The 15,025-nt window shown below is 34.6% G+C and overlaps 2 protein-coding genes across 4 annotated transcripts in view; both read left to right on the forward strand.

Annotated features, from left to right (window-relative positions):
- LOC109539735 (cystinosin homolog) overlaps nucleotides 1-15,025 on the forward strand; it is an 84,514-nt gene that overhangs the window by 7,102 nt on the left and 62,387 nt on the right. The gene's annotated exons all lie outside the window — the stretch shown is intronic.
- The window catches only part of LOC109539734 (POU domain, class 6, transcription factor 1), a 68,890-nt gene continuing 54,248 nt past the window's right edge, over nucleotides 384-15,025 (forward strand). For 2 of the 3 annotated variants that reach the window (XM_048668092.1, XM_048668093.1), the window contains exon 1: nucleotides 384-1,114. The gene's annotated coding sequence lies outside the window, so the exon portion shown is untranslated. The remainder of the gene's footprint in view (nucleotides 1,115-15,025) is intronic. The other variant, XM_048668091.1, reaches the window with a different exon arrangement.

The following is a 15,025-nucleotide window of genomic DNA, read 5'->3' on the forward strand; positions in this document are numbered from 1 at the left end:
AGATTTTTTTGAAACGTCCTCTTTAAATGTTCGCTGATTATAATTGAATCCCACTCAGTTAATGACTCAATTGCAATTCGAATACATCTCGAACGGACCGTTCAAGCAATCATCTCCCCTCGCTCCTTAGCATAGTCAAATCCGCAAATAATTCATAAATAGCCTCCCCCTGCGCGTCGCCGCCGCTCAATCGTCCACCTCCCCCCAGTTGTAAACCCACCCCCCATCGGCCACCTAAAATACGAAACTGGACATTCGAATCTAATTACAATTCTTGCTCATGCGTGGCCCTGATAAAGGGGGGCGGGGGGAAACTCGGGGGGTGCGACTTACCCCCTTCCCACCCGCACCACAAGGGGTAAGTCGCGAAACAAGCGAAGAGCGGCCCGCGACGGCGATCGGCAGTTGTTTCAGTTAGTTGTTTTATCGCGGCTTGCCAATTGAGAGCGTAGCAGCCACCGAGCTACGGCGATAGTCACATGTTTTCAAATATACGCGAAGGCGCGAAATCTTTTTTCAAACTGATGATGATTTTTGCAGACGAATCTTGCCGATGATAATTAAATAGTGCTGCACCCGATCATTTGACGAGAATCGAGTGTTTCGCGGTGGTTACTCGACAGTGTCTTTCTTGGACACAGCTTACTAAATTGCAACTTTTAATACCGGGTTTGACTAAGTTTGACTAAAAACTCTGAGTTGAACGCAAAAATTAAATTTACCAAGTCGGGATGTTGAGGTAATCGCAAAAGCGTGCCAGTGCGGTTTCAAATCATTGTTACATCGTTAAATAATGCCGCGGGCATATCGGACAATATATTAACTATTTAAGCATAATTAACCGAAGGTTAAATAGATCGAAAAACAGTTCAATTTAGCGACAGTGGCACCATCATTAAGAATTGTTAAACATTTAGAATAGAAAGAGTGAGGAGACGTCAGACAATTAGAGAAACAAATCCAAATCTAGTGAAACGAGACTTTATTATTGAAGAAGAAAGCAACTGCCATGCAGGCGGTTTTGGTTTGAAAAACGAGGTCGATTCATCAAAAACGGCGGAATATTTCCGAGATTGGTACGCAATTGTTGCTCAGAATACTTTAGGAAACTCAGGTAAGACGATTTGTTGATATCTTAGCTGTTAAGTAAAGTTAAAGTGTCCGCCTATCAAAATGCATCCAAAACATCGCTAAATAGTGCTAAAATTGGAAGCTCTAAAGTGTCCAAAATTAGAGGAGTTGCGGCTGAAAAATGTGCACACACGCTTTTCTAAAGCTTTTCCTTTAAAATTCAGGCAGCGGAAAAGTTTCTAAGTTGAAATAACTCCTTTTCCACTCAGGTAGACCATACCTGTATTATCACCCTCTTATTGTACAGCTGAAGTCGATTAATTCGTTGAAGCCACAAAATAAATTATCTGCAATCTGTTAATAAGTAGCGCAACATCGTGTAAAAAGGGAAAGAAAAATGTCGCCTAAGCGTGAACAAACCTGCAAATATTGTACTTTGCAATTTCTCCAGGAAACTGACTTTATTAAACTGGCCAGAATGGGACTTTAATGCGACCGTTCACTCCTTTTAGATGACTACACCATATTTTTTTCGAGCTCTAATTAATAAGTTACACCAAAAGGATGTTAGATTGGTTTTCATTAGCTGTTTCGCACGTACCAACCGCTTTTAGCAGGCGAAAAATGCACGAATATTCGTCGCGTCACAAATCCTCGAGTAGTCTTGCCTTAACCCGATCGAGCACAGATTTTTTGAATAGTCGAATGATATCAAAAGAGCGTATCTGTGAACTCAACAAAATATTTGTCAAAAAGTCCAAGTTTTAAAGTCGTCAAGTGTTAAATATCCTTTTTCAAATTCTGCTCATTTTCCTGAAGAAACGGCTCTAAAATTGAGTCCGGGGTGCTGTCTGACTCGGCTGTTGATATCTCAGCACCATCAATAGGCAGCAAACCTTGCAATCTTTTAAAATAAACTTCCCAACCACTGAAACAACTGAATCGACTTTAACCTTCCAATTATTTGATTTTGGAGCTGAATAAAATTCCCATGTAAAGCAGACAGGATTTATGGGGGAGAACATGAGAGCATTTGTTATAGCCCAACTATTCACGTGTAAAAATGTCTTTAAAAACTATTCAAGCTCTGTGTATGAATGTGCAGAAGCGCATGTAAATGTTACTTTTTTCAAAGTTTACAAGCGTTTTTGTCTAAATTTATTGAGCAAGAACTATGTTCAAGTAAAGCATATATGACTTAGGTAGGACAATAAGAGAGCAGTTTGTTATGTTATAGCCCAACTATTCACACGTAAAAATAATGTATTTTACAATCAAAGCCGATTGTTTTCTGCACTATTTATAAAAGCTCAGTGCTTTAGCACATATCAATGGTATTTTTCAAATTGATTACATTTGAACTGTTTTTTAGAACCTTCTTCGCATTTACGCTCCTCGAAAAGCCTGTTTGAAGAAACGATCGACAATATTGTAGCTTCAATACAGCCTTGTTTGTCAATGTTTTGGGATCTAATTTATGCGCAAATTTTCAACAGCGGCAGCCTGAAAGCTCTGCTATAGTCTGCATTAAAAATTAATACAAATGTTTAAATTCGCTTTATTTAAGAGCATTTTCTTTGCATGTTTCCCAGTTCTTGCCCTTTTTATTAATGCGTTTTAAATTGATTATAATGTGATTTTCTATTGTAATACCCCAGTTATAGTACTAGCGTTTCCTAGTCCTTATCGTTATTAAAGCACCCATAATTATGCCTCATTACTTGATTTGGATAATTATCCAGCGGTAGATTTTCGGCAAGTTGAAATTCATTCTGAAAAGATTTTGGAATAACGTTAGCTTTTACTAATTTTTAATAATGCACGTATCGCGTTTTTCGACGTTTGCCGATAACGATCTTTAGCCTTAATTATGTTTCTTGGTAATTACCAGCGGATTTTGATCATATTTAAATATAGCTGCCGGAAAATGTGTACTGCTAAGCGACCAAGCAGTATGTAACAAGAATTTGAATTCAATTTCAGCTCATCTTTATTGGCTCAACTGAACCATCCTTTTCATGCACATTAACTAGCTTCCGCATTACTTAAACCTTTAAGGATTTCAAAAGTCTGAAACTGCTAAATAACATCTATTATTTTCCTTCGTTGGTAATTATAAATATATTTAGATTAATCTATGAATAAGTTAATTAAATTTCTTTCGCTTGTTAGAGTTGGCCAGTCAAATTTACCGATTCGCCATGGTAATTACCCAGTTTACGTAATAATGATGATTTCTAATTTTTGGGTAATTAGGTGCGGAGGAAATTGGAAAAAGTATTAAGTTGAATTAACGGCGGGAATTAGATCATATCATTACCAAAACTAATTACGGTTACGGCATAACCGAATTAAATTATGTTTGCTTAAGTAGTTTACTGCTTAGAACATTTCTACGATTTTATTAATTATTTTCCTGCACTGTTCACATTAAACGGTAATGATCATTCAGTTGAAACTTAGTTTCTAATGTCTGAGCTGTTTTATTAATCCTCTTAAAGTGCAGACTTAGAATTTCTCATTTTGTGTCAATCTTTTTCAAAATTAACTCTAATAGAAAATAGTCGCTTAACACCAACGCAAAGCCTGTTGAATGAAAACCAGAGTCCAGCTTTGTGCTAATTGTTGCCAACTGAATTTACTTATTTGGTAATTGATCGTTTACCGTTATGTTAAAATGTAGAATTAAAATGATTCAATTAATCCGCACGAAAATTGCGTAACAAAGCCAAGACTGTGAATGTCGGTTGGTATGGTCAAAACATTAAAGGTATATTTATTAGTCATAATGTTAGCCCACGCACATTTTTCATATTTATTTATAGATACAATAAAACTAATTAATAATAGCTCTCCTTGCTAATAAACAATCATCGAAAAAATAATTATTATCTGTTTAAATAAATCAGGCGTTTGGAATCTTGATATATGCCATTTGGTGCCAGGCAGCGTTTCGCAATATTGCCACCATTAATTTTTATTATTTTAGTAATTAGTCAAATCGGTGATATTAATTATTGTTTGGAGCGTATTGTTTGTTATGATGGCAACATCGAAAGGAAACATTTCGGATGGTGATCGAGCATCTAAGCTTGAAATCGCCGGTTTTCTTTATAACAAACGTCCGGATTGTTTGATGAATCGCTTTGTACTGTAAATACCTGTAATCGTTCGTCAATTTAGTAGTGAAACTTTCGAAAGCGAAGAAATTTCATTTAGATAAACGACATAAAGCAGGCTCCGACAATCGCTAAGAATTTCGACTGGTGAACTGCCCATGCCCTCTCAAATAAAGGATTGTAATTTTAATTGTTATCCTCCGTGTTAACACATTAAAAAAGATGACTGGGAAAATTTGACGCCGTAATTTGATTGTTATACCGAGGTGTTTTAAGTGCTAAGCCGATTTATCTTGATGGCAAGTGACGCAACTGAGTTCTATTTTTTTATAGTTGCCTAGCGCTTCAACACATCTTTGAATTATGGTTTCGGTGTGGTTGTCTAAGGAAAAAATCAACTCGCTTCATTAATATGCAACTCTTTTAAGTGCACGCTTATCTTATCAGTGATGGTCCAGGAATCCAGAAATATTTCTTGAGGCAGTTTTTTGCCAAAGTGTAATAAAGGAAATCCTGAAATGTCCGAATTGCTCAATCTAAAGTAAGACATTTCATATGAACAAAGGTTTGCAAAGTTTGCAAAACGTTGTATTTTGTATTTGCAGTGGTTCTGGATTTTTTCGCAGTAGATTGTTTAAATTTAACTAGATTATTACCTTGGCTAACAGTCCTCCAGAAAAGCATTCTTAATCAGCAGTGATTACTAGACGAAAAAAAATATTAGAAAAATATAGAGAAACTCACTACGAAAGTCATTACAACAACGCGGTGTCGGTGAAAGAATGATAGATATTTTAACCGGATTCAGTTTTGGTGATTAGCCTAAGAACAGAAAAATCGATTTAATTAGCAAATTTGCATAGTGTTTTCAATCTCGAAAGGATTTTTGTTAGTTTACAATTGTATGATCTGCTTCACTTCCCCTGTGTGAGACTGAAAAAGTTACAAATAACCCTTTAAAGCCAAAGAAAACATGCAAACTGCCAAGAAAGCTCCGGCTAAGCAGACAATGGATAAATCTATATCACAGGGAGATTGTTTAATTTTTCATTCTGAAAGAATAGGAAAGATGCAGTATTTGCGGCCATGCAGAATGAAGGACCGAGAAGTCAGCACAGAAAGAGCTGAAAGAAAAGAGGATATGTATGTATAAGTCACACAATTTGGTTCAATTCATATACAATTTAAACTAATGCCAGAATCTGTAAAAATATGACACAGTGTGCTAACGAAAAAACGAAATTATTACCGAAGAAATAAAAGGATAATTATCGGAAAACACTCTTGATCAGAGAAATTAGCGAAATTATAAGAAATACACCAAACAGAACCTGTTAAAGAATGGGCGTTGAAAATAAAGAATACAAGTAATGAACTCTGGAAAAAGTGGTTGCAACAGCATGTCACCATTCCTTAAGTGGAGTAGGCACAACCCGAGCAAATAGAAAAGCAAAAAGAATTAATTGATGAAGAAAGGAACAGGCGGAAAATAGGCAAGGGCGAAGAGGACGATTATGCTCCAGCATTTTTGCTCCACATTAAAAGCAAAATAATTGCACTTCAATTATTCGTACTCATGAGTCCCGCACAGTTGACGCCACTAATCTTGTATGGTATATAAGAAAAATCTTCAAGAAATTTCAAATACTGTTTACACTCAAAAAGTCTGGTTTGCTTAAATATCTACTTCATTTACCAAACACTTTATCCAACTAAGGTAAACCACCTAATTATTGCATATATTGTGACAATGTTAACTGTCCCAGTATTATAGGAAACATGACACAGTAAAGTAATTGCGGTCAATTTAAGAATAACATCTGATTATGACATGGCAATTTGCACAATTTTCCATGAATCAAGTCTTATTATTAACCGAGCTGTTAACGTTAATGAAACAGACGAATTATTGGAGGAATTAAAACATTTTTGGGATTTATATTTAGATTATTCGTCATGAATTTGTATTTCAAAAGTAAGTAGTGTAAACAGTTTTTCTGGTTTTGTTATGTCTATCGTCCAAGCTACATTGGTCTAAGTTAATCCTCAGTTTGAGTAAATCGCTAGTAAATTAATTAAAAAAAATCTCTTAAAGATCGCGCTGGAACAAACCAAATCCATTTATAGCGTGCATGGCACGCAAAGCTAAATATTATCTATTTACGAAGCACAAGTGAAACCGAATATATGCATGTAATTTAACATATTATTTGGGACTCAAATCGACTGGGCAACCTGTTCAATTTTCCCTCAGCGATTTATTAGTCAAATTTGTTATAATAATGTAGAGTTTGTTTCGTTAATTTCTTGCTAATGCTTTAACGCGGAACAGGCTGTTAACAAATTTGTTCAATTTATTATATAAGTGGTCTAATGTCTAAATATAATTTGAAACTAATAACCGGTTCGCACCATTTGTGCATTAGGGGATAGTTTTCGACTAATGCAAACCGTATAATCGGCATACATTTTTTGCGTAACCGATTGGTTGCTTAATGTTTTTTTTTCATTGCTCTAAATACACCATTCAGTCAAAATTCGGTATGTAATTAAAACCACCATTTTAGCCAACCTAAAATAATTGATTTGGGTAACATTGAAAGTCATAATAGCCGACTTGTTAACAACGATCAAATTCGCGATTTCAAGCTGTTAACGATAAATATAATATCAAAACAAATCGTAAATAATTATGCGCGAACGCTACGGTATAAATCGTGTATTAGAGGAAATTTTGCATAAATAATGGAGTTAAAAGGGAAATAATAGCTATTTAAAGTGTCTGCTGATAGCAAATATTATGCACGCTCACATGCCAATATTTGGCAAATATCGAAAACCGCAATGGGCTTAACGGATTATTTGCTTGCCATTTCGATTAACTTAACTCAAGCTACTGCTTGAGCTCGAAAGCACATTAGACTTTTTTGCATATTATGATATACTAAGTAGTTGGCTAATTCTTTCCTATCGCGCCAAAGCTGTTCAAGCAATTTTATTCATTCCCAATTTATCCTACTTAACCCTAGTTAAGTTGAAATTATGTCAACATTGTTAACGACAATCAAAGAAAGTACGTAATCCAAATTAGCATACAACAATAACCATAACACTGTAGAATGGATCGGTTTACTTCACAGTTATCGGGTTAAATCAGTCGTGACCCAGTTTATTCTCTTTGAATAAAACTAACTCGCTATTTTGGTTACGGTCAATTAAAACACAATTTTGGATTAAGTATTCTTAAGAAGCAATCCTCTGTTTTACATAATGATTGTTAATAAATTGTTAAAATGTGTGCTTTGCATAGGGCGACCCATTATGGATTTGGATCTTTCTTGAGGATAGAGTTTCATAGTTATTTTTAATAGATCACGCCTGGAAATTGACCAACAATTAATAGAAGAAGGCCACGACATCAAATTGACATACTAAAGAATACATCTTGAAGCATCTTAAAAATCAGAAAAAATCAGGATCCGACGAGATAACAAACAAAATGTTGAAATTCCGAGGAGACAACCTACAAAAAGAAACATTAACTCTCTTCAGAAGCAACTACCAAATCATTGGAAAAGCAGCATAACGATACTTATATTTAAAAAGAATAAGGATAAAATCCCGGGTATCGTGGCTTCTCAACAGCATCCTCAAAGTCTTCACTAGGAGGGTGTAGAAACCCGCGAAGAACAAGGTTTTCGAAAAAATGGGCCTACGATTGATGCTATTTTGGTTGTGAGAAAAGTGCAAACTCGCAAGGCGACTCACTTGGTGGTGTCCACATGTTTATGGACAAAATGGTCGGAAATCTACCCAAAGAAAGGATACAAGATGGGAAGACGATCAGAGACTAATTCACTCCTTCAATCAATCAGCAAAACAACTAAATATGGCCATTAATACAGACAAAACCAAATGTGTCGTAACATCAAGAAAGCCAACAACATGCAAACTGGAGATTGACCAGAACATTTTAGAACAAGTAAATCACTTCAAATATTTAGGAGCTGAATGGAAATCTGCAGAGTGAAGTTAGAGATCAAACTATAAAACTATAAAAGAGTCTCGAATTTCAGGATGCCTAAGAGACATTGTTTGGAAAAACAATACCTCAACATAAACAGTAATTTCAGAGTATATAAATCAACAATCAGATCCTTCAGAACGTATGCAGTCGGAATCTTGAACAGTTTCGCTTTGAAAATTTTAAGATTTCTAAGCTTGAATTTCAATCATATTTGCCAAAAATATATATCTTGTTCATTCAATCACTTCTTCAAAAATTTATTTATTTTCAATTAAGTTTTGTGTTTTAGAAGTTTTCCTAACACGTTTCATTAAACATTTATGCAACTAATTTTTACACATTAATAACAAATTTTAGCTCGTAGAAAACGCCATCCAGCTTCCCGCAAAGACATTTTAATAATCTCCAACTTAGAAGGTTAATGATAAAAATCGCATAACATACATTATAGATAGAACAGATAGACATATAAATGTCCAATTTTCAGCACGATTGCACACTGCATTCTTCCAGTAGAAGTTCATTCTTGCAAATAAAATAGAACTAATTTCGAATCGGTACGATTTAGACCTAAAATCAGACGGGCATGTTAAAAAATCATTTGTTGCTATATTTATGTTAATATCCAATGAAAATATTTATTCTGACCCAGTTATTAATTAATAATTAATTACTTTGGAACATTATTATTAAAATGCAAAAATACTTTTTGCTTTGACAATTGTTGTAATTTTAAATAAATTAGGTACAGTTCTAATACTAAAAGCCAAAACTGATGAGAAGCAAGCGAAACAAACGTAGCTAACGCCTTTAATATTACAATAATGAATCATTCTTTATTTAGAACACTTTGTATACAATTCAGATTCGAATAATGTTATTTTGTAATTATGTTTATTGCAAGCGGGCTTGTTTATTGCCTGTATTATTGTAAGAAAAAGTGAGAAGAATATATTTGAGGCGCAATCTAAATTATGGGAGTGCTGCTGGTTTCGGACGTGGTTACATCATGGTTAACGTGTTTAATATTAATACAGTTAATATTTCGAGGTATTTAGTTTCATTTGATAGTTCCCAGGCTCGTCATATCTATCGAGAATTACATTCATTCCACATTAAATGTATGCTAAATCCTGTTGTTTGTTTTTTCGGTCATTGTCATTTAATTTATTTGTAAAAATCCAATCTCTCATTTCGATCCCAGAATTGTTAAAATTGACGCTCCTAAGCTCAAAGTTTGAAAGCCCGAATGTATTTCAATAATTTGTGACTTGCTTGTTAAATTAATTAAATTTGTTGGTTTTATTTGCGTTAACGTTCGCGCGGCAAATTGTTTGGAAGAATTTAAAAGACAAACCGCAAATGGACTTACGGGAAGTTTATCAAATAAAATTCCTCGAAGAAAAGTTGGCTCGAATCGCTAAAACGCCGATTTCAAGGAAAATCCAATGAAGGGGAAAACTAGGGGCCTATTATAGGAACTCGCGGCCGGCATTACTTTAGCTGGCACATTTTATTTAGACGAAATTATCGCTTTTTGCCTGGGTATCAAATACTTGCCAATGCCATTCGATACAAATTAGCCTCAGTAATAATTCACAAACGGCTCTATTAATTCATAAATTTTCATTGATATGAAACCAGCACGAAAATCCCTTTCTGGCCGCGAAACCCAGCTGAAATCCCTCATCATCAGGTAAAAATAAATGAAGTCTTCTGCTCTCTATTACAACGCTAAATTACCCGACTCTCCTTCTCTCACCTCCTAAAAGCTAGCTGATCCCGGTCGGTTTTCTTTGCCCTCTTTGCCCGAACGTTCGGAGGTGCGAAGCGCACTTTCATAGCTTTTCAAGTCGAGGATTATCTCGATCTTTCGCTTTAGCTCATACTTAATATCGGAGTTGACAGCGGTCTCGCGCCACTTTTTATTTTCAACTTTTTGCCCTGTTTCGCTTCGAAAAAGTCGCTATCATTGGGAAGAATGTTAACTGTTGAACATCGCTTTGTTTGAGGATAAGGGGATTATTTGTTGGAATTCCCATGTGGAATAGATGGATTTAAATTGAAGAATTGACTGAGTTTTTTGCGTTCATGCCTTTGAAGTGACTTTTTTCTTTTAGGGCTAATTAATAAAATTTATCAGCCATGATTCATATTACGTAGTACAACCTATAGTAGATTTTGGTTTAAAATTGTTGTCTACCTTTTTAATATTCGTCTTTATATAAACTTAAATTAAATTTTATTTTTCAAATTGGTCGCTCAATTAATTTTTATTAATTGTCTTCAGTCTCCTGATTTCCGTTAGAAAGCGCGTTTACTTTACACTTTTTGCGATTAAAATACAGTTAGGAAAGCAAATAAATCTTTCGATAAAAGTATCAAATGCTTTGTTCCGAAAATTTTTACTGTTAAAGATTTATGTAAATTTCCAAATGTATCAATTCAGACGAAACGAGTAGGTCGAAAGTTATTAAAAGTTATGTTTCTACAAATAACATTGACACCGTTTTTATGAGAGAATCGTGTGAGGTCTTCAAGTTAAAAAAAGTACCTTGCAGTTCTCCGATGGTTTATTTTATATATTTTAGAAAAATATTTACTGTATTTACAGACAATTAATATTTTGACATTTTTAGTCGGGATGCTCTGTTTTCGATTAAAAACATTAAAACGGTTTGAACGGTGTTTTTCAAAAATTGTCTATTTAGGATTGAATTATCAAATTTAAATAGTTTCATTTTAACCGATTCTACACATTTCAGATATATTATAAATTTCAACCCAAATTTGTGCAACAAGGCATTTTCAAACTTTCTTTTGTCCGCTTGCCAGGCTATTATTTATGATCGTAGAATTTATAGTAATAGTTTGCTCCACTGATGATCACTCTGTCTATAAATATAGTTAAATTGAAATCGCCTTTACTTGTTTTACAACAGGACAATTTTCCATCTGTTTTTTTTAAATATTTTTAGGTAGTTATTTTGATACAAAACATGTAAGCCTGATGTTCCTTCCCAAACTTCGACTTGTATGAGTATGTACTTGAGACGTAGTTTAAATCGTTTCTGAAAATATTGCATTGAAAGAAGCACGCAATGTTAATGAGATCTTTGTATGCCACTATAGATTTCTATTTTCCAGGACAAGTTTTGTTTTGAAATCCATTTATGAAACGAAATGCTTAAGCTGAAAGTGGGAAAGTAATGAGAAAAATTAATTTCTGAAATAATTACATCGCAGCATTTTTAACAATCGCTTGGTCATAAAAGGCCTTAACTGATTGAGCTGGATTATTAATTTTGATTAGCATCTTGGTAAATCGGATGACTTGCCATTCAGGAAGTCATTGAAAATCGAGCTACGACAACCAGCAAAAACTCAGAAAACTGTTTTATTTATGAAAAAACTACCGTTCCAAACATCAACAAACGACTTTAGGTCATCTTACACTGTATTGTGTTGAAGAGACTGCAAATGAAAACCAAATGACTTCCTGTATTTTTATTAAAGCTTTATGGATATTGTGCTTTCCTTAAACATATTGCCGCATTAATAATACGGATTATCTGCTAGCATTCATAAATTTGCTAATGTCACGCATTGTTACACCCGATTTTTGCCCCCGGAAAATGCAGAGTAATTAGATACTGGCTATGTAATGATAATCCTGCGAGAACGAAGCGACTCGTTCGTAATTATAATTTCCTTATTTGCCCGGTTGTTTATGTCGTTAAAATCATCTAATTTGATCAAACGTATCGTGAAAGTAGATAAAAGGTAATCACTGTAAATGAATTTGCGTTGATCGTGTAATGCCCAAGTGAAATCAGAAAACGAGACTGAATATTTCAGCCGAAGTGTTTGTTTCTAGAGCATTTGAAAGGTATGCCATTAGTATGCTGAAGTGGATTATGAATATTTCATTAACTGGAAGGATCAACCTTTTAATTTTCTGTGGAAATTTTGTATAACAATTGCATTGAAAGTGGGGATTTGTTTCTTTTAAACTGGCCAAACGGAGTCGAATGGTTTTGACTGAATTTTAAGCTGTTTTGAAAGTTTTTATTGTGTGTACAAGATTTGTGTTTGAAACTGGTGGAAAACAATTTGTCTCTATTTCTTATAAATATTAATGAACTATTATTTACATCAGAGTTAAATTTTCGGTTTTATTCTGAATTATCCGAATCAACTTTCCCATGAGTTATAAACGTGCCATAATGAGACGGTCAATTGCATGAAACACAGTGAATTATTTCTATTTTAATCGGTGTTATTCATCGACTTCCTACATCCGTGACGCGGCAAAGAAACAAAATTCAATACTTTGTGTCGTACTCCGCCGACTAAATCATTAGCTGAAAAATCATTAAGCCGCCCGACCGAAATTTCCATGATTCGGTTCGCTTAATTATCTCCATTAATCATATTTAATTAGCATATTTTTTATCTCATTACGGGGCTCTATTTCTGTCTTTGTTAAGTCGATGAGAGAGCTACAGCAGGAGTGTTGGAAACCATAAATGCTGTTTAGAAGTTCGAAAAAAATCTGGCGTTCAACAGGAGGGAAATGATGGAGGAAATGGATGCTAATGTTTATTAATTCTGTTCATGGCTTTGGTTTAAGCGGCCACTACAGGGTTAGCAATGCAGTTAATTTGATCATCTGTAATGCATAAAACGTAGTTTTTCCTGACACTCTTTTTCTCTATCAAGAGCAATGCGAACTCATTAGATTTTTTGTGTGTACTTCACCGATGGTTAAGTTTGTTTGACTTTGAAACGAATCAGAGCGAATTTCATTTGAATATGAAGACTAATTAGTCGCTGAATAAGTTTTGAAAATTAATTAATTACAAGTAGAGAGACAAAATTTGAACGTTTTTAAAGAATAGTTATAATGGCAGATTTGTTAAACTCTAAGATATTTCGATTAATTGTGCTTTGTGCTTAATACATTTCTGAGTATGCGAATTTTCAAAATTCTTCATTTCCCATTGTCTGTTGGAAACTTCTTTATTGAATATTTATCGTGTTTGAGCTATAAATCTCTAATGTGGGCATTTTATTTAAAGCGGCGCCGTTTGTGTGGGTGCGTCCAATGGAACACACAAGTCTTTAGTCATTGTTGCGCTTAATTTGCCGATTTTTTGGTGCCACTTTAGCGTGCCTGCCAATTACCAGGTACGACCGAATTAGGAACAAGTTTCACCTTATAGAGGTTTCTGGGCGCAATAAGCCTGAGAATAAAATAAATGTGGAAACTTTGCGGAGTTTTATTCAAGCCGGAGCTGTCGGCTTTACTGGGCAACTCGCCAAGAAATGGGGCCCGAATGGCAACAGCCTGGAGGAAGAGGCGACGGCAAAAAAGCGTGGAGAATTTCTTTCGGCTCGTTACGACCCTAACCTTTCTCACGTGGCGGCGCGACGGCACGTGCACTTTCGCTTTCAAAATGCGCTGCGACGCTACAAGGTCGCGGCATCCTATGACGGGACTTGAAATTGCCTTTTGCTCCAAGAAAATATTTTTATGCATTCGTTTAAGGGCCGCATTATTTGGGCAAAATCGGCTAATGGCAGGCCTGCCTGAGTTTCACTTTTTTCACTTTTATTGAAAAAAGATAGATGGATAGTTTTCACATCGGTGCACTTTCTACTAACTGAAGAAGCGACTACTAGAAGCATTTATCCGGGTGTATTAATTTTCAGGCAAACCCTGTCAGATCTGCCGAATTTTACACGATTTTTATTGATTAAACTGCCAAATAAATAATCACAGCCACTCGTCCGTATGTTCAAGTACATAATTATACAAATTTCTAATGTAATTCTATGTTTCAGTCTGTAATAAAGAAGAAATCGCCGATTAAAAAACGCTTAAAATGGCCCAAAAATGTCGTGTTTTTAATTAACATCTTACAATACTCGCTTCATTGCAATGATTCAGAACATTTTGATGATTTTATATTTTTCGAAAAAATCGACCCCAAACCCTTCTGAAATTTTCGGTCAAAAATCAAAATTTTACTTGTCTGTTTTTTGAGTTCAGTGGATTCATTGCGAGATAAGAAAAGTTCCATCATACATTTATAACATGTTTCAGACTGTAATAAAGAAGATATCGCTGGTTAAAAAATGTTAACGATCAAAAACAGCTTAAAGTGGGCCAAAAATGTCGATTAATTCGAACTTAAAGCTACAAGCGGGTTTTTTAGTTGACGTTTTACATTCCTCGCTTCATTGCAATGAAAATGATGTTGAATTCAACACATTTTTAAACTTTATATTTGTCAAAAATAAAAATTTCACTAGTATGTTTTTTGAGTTCAGTGGATTGCTTGCGTGCTTTTTCAGACCTTTATAGCGTGTTTGAGTCTGTAGTAAGAGATATATCGAAGGTTAAAAAATGTAAACGATCAAAAACCGCTTAAAACCGGTCAAAAATGTCGATTAATTCGAATTTGAAGCTACAAGTGGGTTTTTTAATTAAATCTTACATTCCTTGCTTCATTGCAATGAAAATGATGTGGAATTCAAAAAATTTTGAGAGACTTTGTATTTTTTGAAAAAATCAACGTCGAACTCTGAAATTTTCGGTCAAAAATCGAAATTTTATTAGTGTGTTTTTTGAGTTCAGTGGTTTGCTATCCTAACATACCTTTATAACACGTTTCAGTCTGTAATAAAGAAGAAATCGCCGATTAAAAAACGCGAACGTTCAAAAAACGTTTAAAACGGCCCAAAAATGTCGTGTTTTTAATTAACATCTTACAATACTCGCTTCATTGCAATGATTCGGAAC

This window comes from Dendroctonus ponderosae, unplaced genomic scaffold (genome assembly GCF_020466585.1).
Source record: "Dendroctonus ponderosae isolate FM_Combo_2020 unplaced genomic scaffold, Dpon_F_20191213v2 Dpon_F_20191213_7, whole genome shotgun sequence".
Taxonomy (NCBI): Eukaryota; Metazoa; Arthropoda; class Insecta; order Coleoptera; family Curculionidae; genus Dendroctonus; species Dendroctonus ponderosae.